This window comes from Taeniopygia guttata, chromosome 30 (genome assembly GCF_048771995.1).
Source record: "Taeniopygia guttata chromosome 30, bTaeGut7.mat, whole genome shotgun sequence".
NCBI classification, from domain to species: Eukaryota; Metazoa; Chordata; class Aves; order Passeriformes; family Estrildidae; genus Taeniopygia; species Taeniopygia guttata.
In genome coordinates this window covers 5,136,818-5,150,104 of record NC_133055.1, presented here as the reverse complement: position 1 = coordinate 5,150,104, position 13,287 = coordinate 5,136,818, and the positions used below count along the sequence as shown (strand labels likewise).

General features: G+C 48.3%; 2 protein-coding genes across 2 annotated transcripts in view; one reads left to right on the top strand and one right to left on the bottom strand.

Annotated features, from left to right (window-relative positions):
* The window catches only part of LOC140680909 (uncharacterized), a 692,735-nt gene that overhangs the window by 23,064 nt on the left and 656,384 nt on the right, over window positions 1–13,287 (bottom strand). The window lies entirely within an intron of this gene.
* LOC100226816 (uncharacterized) overlaps window positions 1–13,287 on the top strand; it is a 1,189,242-nt gene that overhangs the window by 1,024,830 nt on the left and 151,125 nt on the right. The gene's annotated exons all lie outside the window — the stretch shown is intronic.

Genomic DNA, 13,287 nt, shown 5'->3' with positions numbered 1-13,287 from the left:
GCCCCCTTGGTGACACCAGGCCCTGAAGGGTCCCAATGGTCTCCATGGTTCCATCAGGCCCCACAGAGTCATAATGGTCTCTGGGTCCATGAAGCCCCGCGGTGTCACCATTGCCCCTTGGTTCCATGGGCTCCAGTGGTGCCACAATGATCCCCTTGGCTCCATGAGGTGCCCACAGTGTCACAGTGATCTCCACGGGAAGGAAAGAACCAAGCCCCAGTGTGGCAGGGGCAGCCACCAGAGGCCAAGGCCAGCCAGACTTGATGGTACTGGCAGATTTTGTCTTGGAGCAACCGTTGGATATAGGGAATTTTAGAGGTGGAACCCCAATTTCAGACATGGACATTCAGAGGAGCAGGATGATTCTTTCCATAGGAAGCAATGGACATAACACCAGTGTTTGAGGGGCAGATGAAAGGTAGTCATTAGAGGCTGAGGCCAGCCAGACCTCTCTGTCCTGGTAGCTTTTGTCTGAAAGCAACCCTTGGATATAGGGAATTTGGAGGTGGAATCCCATTTTTGGCCATTTTTGCATAGATAAGAATGACGGTTCTTTTCCATAGGAAGGAAAGCACCGAGACCAAGTGTTTCAAAGGCAGATGAGAGGCAGCCCCCATGGGTCCAAGGGCAGCCAGACCTGTCTGTCCTGGCTGATTTCACTTGGGAGCAATCCTTGCATGTACAGAGTTTTGGAGGTGGAATCGCGGTTTTAACCATGGGTGCCTGGACAGAAATTCTTTCCATTAGGAAGGAAAGCACAGAGCCCCAGTGTTTCAGAGGCACATGAGTGCCAGCCTTCAGGAGGCCAAGGCCAGCCAGATTGTGTTTCCTGGCATGAGTTTTCTGGGAGCTATCCTTGGATATAGGGAATTCTGGAGGCAGATCCCCAATTTTTGTCATGGGTGCCTAGTTGAAGTGGATGTTTTTTCCCCATAATAAAGAAAAGCCCATGGTCGCAGTATTTGAAAGGCAGATGAGAGGTGGCCCTTGGGTGGCCAAGGCAGCCAGATCTGTCTCAGACCTGGCAGATTTCATCTGGGAACAATCTTCGTATATAAGGAAATTTGAAGGAATCCAAATTTCGGCCCTGGTTCCCTGGAGGAGAAGAACAGTTCTCTCCCATGGGAAGGAAAGCCCAGAGCCCCAGGGCTTCAGGGGAGATGAGAAGCAGCCCTCGACATGCCAAGGTCACCCGGACCTGTCAGGTGGTCCCCAGGAGGCCCAGCCAGCCAGACCTGTTCCATGTTCCCTTGGTTCCGTGGACCCCACAGTGTCACAATGGTGTCCTTGGCTCCATGAGGCCCTGGAGTGTCACAATGTTCCCCTTGCTTCTGCAGTGCCACAATGGCCCCGTGCTTCCATGAGGCCTTGCAGTGTCACAATGGCTTCAAGGTTCCACAAAGCCCTGATGTGTCACAATGGCCCCTGGGCTTTGTGTGCCCTCGCTGTGTCACAGCGGCTCCTCTGTGACACTGCGGCTGCACAAGGTCACCATGGACCCTTGGTTCCCTGTGGTTTTGTAGTGCCACCGTGGTGTCCTTGGACCCACATTGTCACAACTGACCCACGGTTCCATGAGGTTCTGCAGTGTCACTGTAGCAGTCAGAGGCCCTGCAAGGCCTCCCTGGCGGTCACTCACCTAAGATAAGAAATGCCTAAGTCACGGTGACTGGACCAAAGAAGCCCCTCTTCCGCATTCAGACCCTTCTTATCTCTCTGTAAGGGTATTGGTCGTATTCTTCTCAACTCTGGCAATTGGACAATTTCCAACACCCCAGTACCCCATATAAACACCCATTTCTATCCAGTTTGGCAGAAGAACTGTCACTGCATCCCTTCAGAGGAGCTGGCAATAAAGGACATCGCTGTGGAACCACATACAGCCTTTTCCTCTCTCTATCCCTGTGTGTCTGCCAGAGGCACTTGTGAGCTCTGAGCGAAATCACTGAAAACTGAAATCACAGAGCTGAAATCACTCCAGAGGTGCTCACTAAGTTGCCTGTGGCTGGGAGCTGAGCCGAGGGACCCAGACAGGCTGAGCCTGACAGCGCAGCGCTATCCGGACACCCACGGCAGCGGCAGCCCGGGGGTCAGATGGACCCCTGGGACCCCGGGCAGCATTAACCAGGAGTGACTGGGATCACAGAGGAACCATAAAGGAAGTTACTGCAATAATACTGGGACTATCTGGGAGTGACTGGAATCATACTGGGAGTGACTGGAATCATACTGGCTGACTTGGAGTGACTGGGACCTTACTGGGGGCAAATGGTACTGTAATGAGGGTGACTGGGTTCATACTGGGATCATACTGGGAAGGACTGCAACCATACTGGGAGTGCCTGGAACTATTATAGGGGTGAATGGGAACACCTGGGAACATGCTGGGATCATGCTGGGATCACGCAGGGAGTGACCGGGATGATATTGGGATCACACTGAGTGTAACTGGAAGTGACTGGGACCATACTGGGGGTGACTGGGAGCCACAGGGCCCATGCTGGGAGTGGCCTGGGGGGAGCTGGGGGAACTGGCCCAGCTGGGGCTCAGGGTTGTTCTCCCCCGGGGCTGCACAAGGTCCTGCTGCCACCCCTGGCCCCACAGAGCTGAGGGACAGGGGACAGCTGAGGGACAGAAGACAGGGACAGGGGACAGGGGACAGTTGACATGGACAGGGTACAGCTGAGGTGTTATGAACGAGCACAATAGGCTTTCCAATCTAATTAATAAGATTTATTAATGGTAGGAAACGAAAGCAAATCAGCGCTGGGCGGCAGTCATTCCAACTACCGCGCTTCGTCCCCCGTTCCCCCCCAACTTATTGGGTCTTCTCTTCCGGATGTGTGACGTTCTGGTGTCTTTTCTGCGCAGGTGCACTCTGTTGCTAGGTGGTCGTTTTCTGCCTCTTGGTGGTCATGGGATGAAGGCCAGCAGTCTTCCTCAAGGTTGTTCCTGTGATCTGGGAATCCTCTCAAAACAAGAAATGTTATCTCTAGGCACGTTTACTTGCATTCCACAAGAGTACATGTTTTGCTAAGTCTGTAACGGAACTGTCCTTGAAAGATACTCGCTTAGGTGCTTAGGTGCCTAGCAACATCAATTCCCTAAATCAGTTTCAACTCCCTAAAACAGTTTGTAACGGAATTGTCCTTGAGAGATACCCACTGGAATGCCTGGCAAAATGAGAAAATATTCAGACAAGTGAAAACTCTAAGTAAAAATTCTATTTTATGGATGTAAAAACTCTATATTATGAACAAAAAGGCCTTATTTTCCTAACAATATCCCCCCTTTTTATTTTAACCCTCTTTTTGTTCACTAAAGCGCTCTAATTCCCTTTTGCTCAATTCTAAATAATCTTCAGTTTCTACTCCGCTAAGTGGCTCGTACTTTGATCTTACCATCATTAAATGTGCAGCTTCTAACCTATTCTTCACTATTGTAATAAGCTTGTTAAGAATACATGGCCCAAAAGTAAGTACTAGAATTAGTAAAATTACTGGTCCTGCAAGGGTGGATAATAGAGTGGTTAGCCAGGGAGAATAGGTGAGCCAGGATTCATACCAACTCTGCTGGGATTCTCTTTCCCTTTTTCGTTGTTCTATTTGTTTGCGTAATTCAGCCATCGTGTCTTTTACAATACCTGTGTGATCTACATAAATGCAGCATTCTTCTTGCAAAGCAACACACAGTCCCCCTTGCTGTAAGAATAACAAATCTAATCCCCTTCGGTTTTGGAGGACTACCTCAGAAAGGGATTTTACTGATTTAACTAGTTCACTTGTGGCTTTATCTATTCTACTCAGATCTTCATCTACAGATGTGCGCAGAGCTTTCATACCCTGGTTTTGACTTACTAAGGAAGCAACCCCTGTTCCTACTCCCGCTCCTCCTATGCTGAGCAAAATTGCTACCGTTAGTGCTGTAAGTGGTTCCCTTTTAGCCAGGTAGTGTTCAGGGGTCATCTGATGTTCTAGTACGTATTCTTTTGGATGGTATACGATTCTGGGGATTATTAGAACTTGAATGCAGAAGTCTGAATTATTAAAGGCTTTTACCGATAGGCAGGGTGTAACTCCAAGTTGTTGACATACCCATTTAGTATTGACTGCTGGCATAAGCCAATCAGAAGGCTTGTCTGTTCTGCTAATGCTCATTGTTGTGTTGCAGAGGTGTCGCATATCTGCTGGAACTTTCCCTACACACCTTCCTTGTCCACTAACCTGGGACAGTGTAATGCCTGAAACACTATCTCCTCCCTTTCTCCAGAGACACTCCTTTGGATTTGTACCATTTATTTCTCTTGCCTCAGATGTAATCCCAATAGCTTCATAAAAGGGTGGATTTATCATATAGCAAAGCCAACATCCCTTGGTTAGGTTAGGATAAGTATGATTCAAAACTCCAAAAGTAGCTTGCATAATTTTCCATAAGGTTGTATACTTCTGCACTAATAACTGAGGTTCTTGATTACCTTTGTTTGATTTTATAACATTATCTCTGGTTTTATTACTCTCCTTTAAGTCATTGCTTATTACTGGATTTGGGCCTATAGGACTAGGGTCATGTGGAGCTACCTCCTTTTTTATTTGTATCAGATTCCCTGGATCATGTCCTTCTATCCAATGCCTAACCCCCCATGTTTTGCCTATTAACCAACCAGAATCACTTGGTTGAGTGACATTTAGGTAAAGAAAGGTGCAGTTCCCAAGTAAGTTTTTCCCAGTCCAAGGCCACTCTCGTGGTTGTTTACACCCTGCTGGTCCATGCCCTACCTTTAAATATTTGTCTAATCCTCCACCCGGAGCCCACGCTGATGCTATTGTTTCACAGCCCCAATAGGCGCAGTAATAATGTCTAGGGTAATTACAGTATTGCTTCCCTGGGTTCGAAGCAGGGCACATATAGAAGCTTGTTAAATTTAACAGCTGCCCGCATTTTAAACTTCGAGTTAGATCACAAATCCCAATCTTAAAGCTCGGTGCTCCGGGTCCCGTTATTGTCTGTAAAATATGACGGGTATCGTGATCCTCCCATCTGCTTAAGGTCCATTTAAAGGGTTCATGTATATTAACTGTGGCACTCTGGAGGGGAAGCCATACAAACATAAAAACCCATAGGATTGAGTGATACGCACTGCAGGGGAGGATGTTATTTATCATGTTCAGTTTTACATTCCCATTTTCCCTCTTTCCGTTGTTACCATTTTCATACCCATGATGATTTACGTTCTTTTTCAAGGTTTGGGAGGGCCCCTCATCCCCACTACCTACCTCTCTGTCTCGCCTGTCAACTTGGTTGCTACAAGTTACAGGGTAAGCCATCTTCTCGACAGCAGAGATATTCTTCAGGGGTGGGATTGTTCCCTCTCTCCCACTTTGACCTCCGGGAGTTCCAGTTTTTCGCATTCAACTGTGGGGTGTCGCACCTGAGCCTTTTGACTAATTTGCGACACTTGACCTGGACTATATCCGTGAGGAATGGACCCAGGGGTTCATTGGAATGGTAACAGTGGAATTCAGGGTTTATTCCTTTTACGAAAATCTCCCACCACTCAGGGGATCCTTTAATCAATTCCCGAGTGGCAACCTTGTAATTTAGTACTTCAGATGTCAATTTGCGCTGCTCCAGCCAGCAGCGTTGACATACACTTTTTGGAGCTCTCCCCTTTCTGCAGTGAGCCCACCACAATCCTTTACAGATTTTGCAGGAAAAACAGGCAAAAGGGTAACAATGACAATCTAACCAGCTACACTTTACTCTAATACTTTGATGTTCAGCATGGCCCTCCCCTTCCCAAGGTTTCTGCTCTTTTTCAAGTCGGATGAACCGATAAAAGGGCTGCTGGGCTGAATCCTCTAGACGTTTACAGTATCCTGGGGGTTTTGTTTCTCCCACCAGTTGTACTTGCAGTCCCCAGTTATCTCCAACCCAAATGTCCTTAGAGTTGATAGTGTTCATGAAAATTATTTGTAAGTCCTTTTTACTGTTAACTTTAAATCCCCTGGCTTCCCGTCAATTTTCCAGCTCGTTTCCCTGGAAGCTGTATGGAATCGAGTTGGATCCACCGGCCCCTTTATTCTGCTAGCATGAGTCCATCCCTTCTCTGCTGTGCGGACTGCGGAGTCAGTGGTGATTAAAACCAGGTATGGTCCGTCCCACTTTGGGGTGATTGAATCTTCCTTCCAGCTTCGGATGAGGACCCAGTCGCCAGGTTGTACCTGGTGTAACATAAGATCTAGGGGTGGTCTTTGGGCCCACATCCCCTTTTCCCATAACTGTTTTTTATATTTCATTAAAGTGGTTAAATATTTATTAATACTTTGATCAGTAATGTTAGGATTAGTTTGAACTTTTTCTAGGGAATAGGACATCCCATACAACATTTCAAATGGGGACAGTCCTATATCAGCTCGTGGCTGAGTTCGAACATTTAATAATGCCAACGGCAGACATTTTATCCAGGATAGTTTAGTTTCTAGTACTAATTTGGTGAGTTGTTTCTTAATTTCTCCATTCATTCTTTCTACCCTCCCCGAACTCTGTGGATGCCAGGGAGTATGTTGTTCCCATCTTATGCCCAGAGCTTCTGCTAGCATCTGTGTTATTTTTGAAGTAAAATGGGGGCCTTTATCAGAGTCTATCGTCTCTGGGACCCCATATCTAGGTATTACTTCTTCCAGCAAGGCTTTTGTTACTGTCCGAGCTGTCTCCCTGGCAGTGGGGATTGCTTCCACATAATGTGTTAAATGATCCACTATAACCAAAAGATATTTTAGTCTCCCTACCTTGGGGAGCTCAGTAAAGTCTACTTGCAGATTTGAAAAGGGCTTCTTTGCCACTGGCCTCCCACCCAGGGGCAGTTTCCTTAGATTTTTTCTGTTTACCCGTAGACAGGTTGGACAACTCCTAGTAATCCCTTTCGCTAAGTCATGTAGGCCCACCGTCATGTAATGGGTGGCAAAGTGATCCACCAGTCCTTGAGCGCCCCAATGCGTTCTCTGGTGTAATTTACTGAGCATCCGCTGGGCTATGGCTCTAGGTAGAACTTCCCTCCCATCCTTTAACAGCCATTTCCCTGATTTCTCTTTTATTCCTAATTTTGTAAGCTTCTCCTGTTCTTCTATTGTAAATATCAGCTTATCCTGGGTAGTCGACTCAGGGTCTTTTGGGGTATCCACAAGGTCTTTCCTAACTCCCTCACTTAAAGTTAGTGTTTTAATAATTGCAGCTTTCTTTGCCTCATAATCCGCCGCATTGTTACCCCTACTCCGGTAATCCATTCCCCGTTGATGCCCTTTTAAATGGACCACCGCTATCCTTGTAGGGCCTCTCAAAGCCCTCAGGAGGGCTACTATTAGTTTCTGATGTATTAAGTCCCTTCCCTGTGAGTTCACGAGGCCCCTTTCTTCCCATAATTTCCCAAAAGTGTGTACCACCCCGTACCCATATTTAGAATCTGTATAGATGGTCCCCTCTTTTCCTTCTAATAGCTCCAAGGCTCTTAGGATAGCGTATATCTCGCAGGCTTGGGCTGATCATGTTTTGTCTAGGGCTCCAGATTCGATTACTTCTAGGTCAGGCCCCCCCACTATGGCATATCCTGATCTTCTTTGACCCTTGACTACTCTGGATGATCCATCAACAAACAATTTCTCTCCAGTTTCTAATTCCTCTTCTTCTAGGTCAGGTCTAATTTTAGTTTGTTCTTCTATAGTGATTACACAGTCGTGCATCAGTGATTCAGTTTCGGGCTCTCCGAAAAGGAAGGAGGCTGGATTTTTGCAGAGTGGTGGTTTCTAAGGTAAAATTAGGGGTTTCTAATAAAATCCCTTCATATTTCAGGAGCCTGGCATCAGATATCCATTTATCTGCTTTCTGTTGCATCACACTCCGTATGTTATGTGGAGTTAATACTTTTAAAGTAGCATTAAAAGTGATTTTCCGTGACTCTTCTACTAGTGCTGCACACCCTGCAATTATTTGCAGACAGCTAGGCCATCCCCTACTCACGGGGTCTAAGATTTTAGATAGATAGGCAATAGGTTTCTTTTTCCCTGCCCAATCCTGAGTAAGTACCCCGTACGTTACCCCATCTGTGGTATTAACGAATAAAAAGAAGGGTCTTTTTAGGTCCGGGAGGCTCAAGACTGGAGCGTGGACTAAAGTCTCTTTTAATTCTTGAAATTTAGATCTTTCTTCTTCTGTCCACTTAAGGTGACCATCCTGGGTAAGTTTGTGATATAAAAATCTTGCTTTCCCACTATAGTTTTCAATCCACTGTCTACAATATCCCGTAAGTCCTAATACTTGACGAATTTGTCGTTTATTTTGTGGTAGAGGGAGAGACAGAATTGCTTGCACCCGGTCTGGGTCAATCCTCTTTTCTCCCTTTTTCAAATAATGTCCCAGGTATTTAACTTCCTCTTCTACAAATTGTAACTTCGCTTTGGAGACTTTTAACCCCTTTGATCCTAAGTAATTTAATAACTTGATACTCTCCTCCCGGACTTTGTCTTCTTCGTTCCCTGCTATTAACAAGTCATCCACATATTGAATTAGTTTCACTTCTGAGGCTGTCTTATAATCTTGTAAAACTTGTTCTAGGGCTTGCCCGAATAAATTGGGGGATTCCGTAAACCCTTGGGGTAACACAGTCCACCGAAGTTGCTGCCGCCTTCCTGTATCGGGGTCTTCCCACTCGAAGGCAAAATAATCTCGACTAGACTCGTCTAGAGGGCAAGCCCAAAAAGCATCTTTCAGATCTATGACGCTATACCACTCGTTCTCAGGTCCTAGTTTGCTTAAAAGAGTATAGGGGTTTGCCACCACTGGGAACCGAGCTACGGTTCTCTTATTGATTTCCCTAAGGTCATGCACCAATCGGTAGGATCCATCTGCCTTTTTTACTGGGAGGATCGGGGTGTTAAAAGGCGACATACATGGTTCTAGCAGTCCTTTGTTTAACAGCCTTTCAACTTCAGGTTTTAACCCTTTCCTCCCTTCTAGTGAAATTGGATACTGTTTTATTCTTACCGGGACCTCGGGATTCCTGATTTTTACTGTGAATGGGGTTATATTTAATTTGCCCACGGTCCCTGGATTATACCATACTTCAGGGTTTATTTTCTCTTCGTCTTCTAAACGGAGGGAGCAGAGTCTAATCTTTAACTCTTTCTCTACGACTTCAATTTGAATTCCTAATTCAACAATCAAGTCTCTCCCTAACAAATTGTAGTCCGCTTCAGGAACTAATAGGAAATCACCTACCCCCATTTTAGTTCCCGATTCTACCATCACCCCTTTAATAATTTGTACTTCAAATGGTTCCCCCTTAGCCCCTATTACCGTGGCTGTCTGTTTCGATAAATTACAGCCCTGAGGCAGAAATTGAATAGTAGATCTTTCTGCCCCCGTGTCGACCAAGAAATTTATTTCCTGGCTCTGGGGACCCACCCTCAATTTTATGAAGGGCTCTTTTTGATGTTTCCCGGTCCCCATAAAGTAGAACCCCTGACTCCCCTATTCGATTTTGAACTCCTCCTCGTCCTTAAGCCTCCTTCTGCACTCCTTTTTGAAATGTCCCTTCTTACCACAATAATAACACACCCTTTCTCCTACCTTTCCCTTGTCACCCTCCCTATTCCGAGTGACTCTCTTCTGTCCTTCCTCCGCTCGCCTGCTTTCCCTCACCGCAGCAACCATCATTTTCACCTGCCTCTTCTGACTTTCATCCTCTCTTCGGACATAAACCTTCTGTGCCTCTCGCAATAATTCTGCTAAACCCCTGTCCTGCCAATCATCCATTTTCTGTATCTTTCTCCTAATATCATCCCAGGACTTAGAGACAAACTGGACTTTAAGAATTGCCTGTCCCATTGGGTCATTCGGGTTTAACCCCGAGTACAGCTGAAAACTTTTCCTTAACCTCTCTAACCATTCAGTGGGGGTTTCATCCTTCTTTTGTCTGTCATTAAATGCTTTATTTATATTCTGGCCCCTAGGAACGGACTCTTTTATGCCATCAATTAATATGGTCCGAAAGTCCCGCATGTTAGCTCTATGGGCCGGATCCTGGTTATTCCAATTGGGATTCTCGAGAGGCCATTTGGTATCGGCCCGCTGCTGGGCATGTGCAGGTTGAGCATCCCAGACCCGCATTCCAGCAGTTCTTATCATGTTCTTTTCCTCAACCGTGAATAAAATGTTAAGTATAGATTGTAATTCCTCCCAAGTATATATATTAGGACCTAAAAATTGATCCACCCGCTCTGCCACGCCCAGGGGGTCTTCTAACAAATTTCCCATCTCCTTCTTAAAGTCTCTAACATCCCCTGAACTCAAGGGCACCGAAATGAACCCAATCCCCGGCTATGGTCCCCCCATAGGCATTTCCCTTAAAGGAAATAGTTTGCCTCGCGTCTTACTTCGGGTAAGGGGACCACGCGAGCCTGAGGGTTGATCAGAGTCTGAGTCTGATTCTTCCTCATCCGATTGTGGAGGAGGAGGGGGTGCATTCGGCGCAGGGGGAATGTAGGGCGGGGGTGCAATAATTACTTCTTCGCTCGCCCCTTCTTTTTCTTTCCCCCTGAAACCCCCGAGAGTTTGAACACGAGCACCTCCGGTTTTTCTGTCCAGACTTGGGCATAGGCACTCTCCTCAGGGTTAGGAGGTTGTTTAGTGTTTATCCAACCATTTAACAGTTGCTTTACCCAGTCCTCTGAGGACCCAAAGATGGGCCAAAAAACACCTTTAGAAATCTCTTGTCCTCCCCATACTTCTATGCAATAGTGTATCATCTTTGCTTTATCCTTCCCAGGTGCTCCTGGAAAGTGCTCCCAATTTGTCAGCATAAACCCTAAGGGACTATCCTTAGGAATTGGGGGAAGTTTTACCCCCACCGGGGAGGGGGATTTACTCTTACTCTTCCCCTGCCCCATGTCCTCCGGAGTACCTTCAATCACTCACGACAGCACAATCGCTTCCCCTGGTTCGTGGCCCAGGCCCTCGCGAGCTCTGGAAAACGCACTACTAAGGGCCCACACTCGCTTGGAGAATCCGGCTGCCGGTTCTCCTCTCATTCACACACACACTCGCCGTACTCCGGGATCCCGAACCCCGCCCGGACGGGTCCCTCTATACTTACGCGTCCTGCGTCTTCGTCCGGACTTTGTGCACAAAATTTAAGGGGTACCCTGGGCCCGCTTCCCTTTTTTGCTTTCGCTTTCTAGGCTTTTAGGTTCGTCGGTCGGGATGAGGGTAGAAACCCCGGTCTGAGTCCGCTCAAAGGAGCGGAATCGTGGCGCCCCTCTCAGAGAGAGGTTCCCCAGATCCGCGATCCGAGTCACGGCACCAAATTGTTATGAACGAGCACAATAGGCTTTCCAATCCAATTAAAAAGATTTATTAATGGTAGGAAACGAAAGCAAATCAGCGCTGGGCAGCAGTTATTCCAACTACCGCACCTTCGTCCCCCGTTCCCCCCCAACTTATTGGGTCTTCTCTTCCGGATGTGTAACGTTCTGGTGTCTTTTCTGCGCAGGTGCACCCTGTTGCTAGGTGGTCGTTTTCTGCCCCTTGGTGGTCATGGGATGAAGGCCAGTAGTCTTCCTCAAGGTTGTCCCTGTGATCTGGGAATCCTCTCAAAACAAGAAATGTTATCTCTAGGCACGTTTACTTGCATTCCACAAGAGTACATGTTTTGCTAAGTCTGTAACGGAACTGTCCTTGAAAGATGTTCGCTTAGGTGCTTAGGTGCCTAGCAACATCAACTCCCTAAATCAGTTTCAACTCCCTAAAACAGTTTGTAATGGAATTGTCCTTGAGAGATACCCACCGGAATGCCTGGCAAAATGAGAACATATTCAGACAAGTGAAAACTCTAAGTAAAAATTCTATTTTATGGATGTAAAAACTCTATATTATGAACAAAAAGGCCTTATTTTCCTAACAAGGGCACAGGTTGGACTTGATGATTTCCAAGGTCTTTTCCAACCTTGCTGATTCTGGGATTCTCTGAATCCACCCTTGGAGCAGTTGCAGGAGGAGCCCTGGGCCTCCTCTTCAGAAGCTCCAGCAGCCCAGGTCCCTCAGCTTCTCCTCACAGCCCCAAAGCCCATCCTGTCAGTCCTGCAGAGCCTCTGCAGCTCCTCCTCACTGCCCAGAACAGGGAGCCCCACAGCCAGACACAGCAGCCCAGATGTGCCCCCTGGCCTGGGGTGCCTCTGGCAAGGGAGCAGCACCAGGCACTGCAGGAGCCTGCAGACAATTCCTGCAGCACTTGTGGGATGATCCTGCTCCCCAAGGGACATTCCCATGGTGCCAAGTCAGGAACTGCAATGGGGAGTGGGGCCAGAGAGGAAAGGGCAAACAGGGATGGGCTGTATGCAGGGGAGGGAACAGGGCTGGGCAAGGGAAAGAAATTTGTAACAGGGAAGAGTAAAGAAAGCAAATGTGAAGCCGAGGAAATGCTCAGGGCAGTTTGGGGGTGGCTGCCAGGCAGCCCTGGCTCTGAGCAGCAGCGTCTGCAGTGGGACAGGAAAGTCCCAGCTGATGGGAACAAACTTTCTGGCTGACTGCAGAGGCCAGGACAAAGCTGAGTGGTTTCCCTGGCGCCCCCCAGCCCTTCCTGGCCCCAGGGGCTGATGGCATTTGTGCTGCCTCAGGTTCATGTCCCCACAGCAGCAGCATGGGGGTGCTCCCGCCTGCTGTGTGCAATGCAAACAGGGGCTGCTGAGCACCTCTGTGAGCTGGGGGAGAGGCCAGGGCTGCAGAGGGGGGATGTTGTTGGCAGCTCCATGAGGACACTCTGGGACACTGCCCTGGGCTGTCCAGCGCACTGGGGATGGATCAGCCCCTGCTCTGCTGCTCCTTCCCGTCTCCCCCAGGGCCCTTGCAGAGCACCAGCCATGCTGTTTGCCCCCAGCCTGCCCACGGCCAGCCTGGGGCTGCTCACGGGGGTTTTCTGTGCTGAGCATTGGCCTGGCTGTGTTCTTGAGAGAGCCTGGGCAAGGAGCCTGGAGCCCCCAGGCCCTGGCCTGAGGCGTCAGCGCTGCCCCAGCAGTGCCCATGGCCTGTCCCTGCTGCAGCCCCAGCACTGCCACCCCCAGGACTGTGCCCGGCCCCGAGAGCACTCAGGCCCTGCAGCAACACCAGGGCCACCAGGGCAGCGGGGCAGGGCCACGGGAGCAGCACTGGCAGCACCAAGTGCTGCTGCTCCTGGGCACAGCTGCTGTGCCAGCACTGATCTGCCCCAGCTCTGCACACAGACATTGCTGCTGCAGCTCC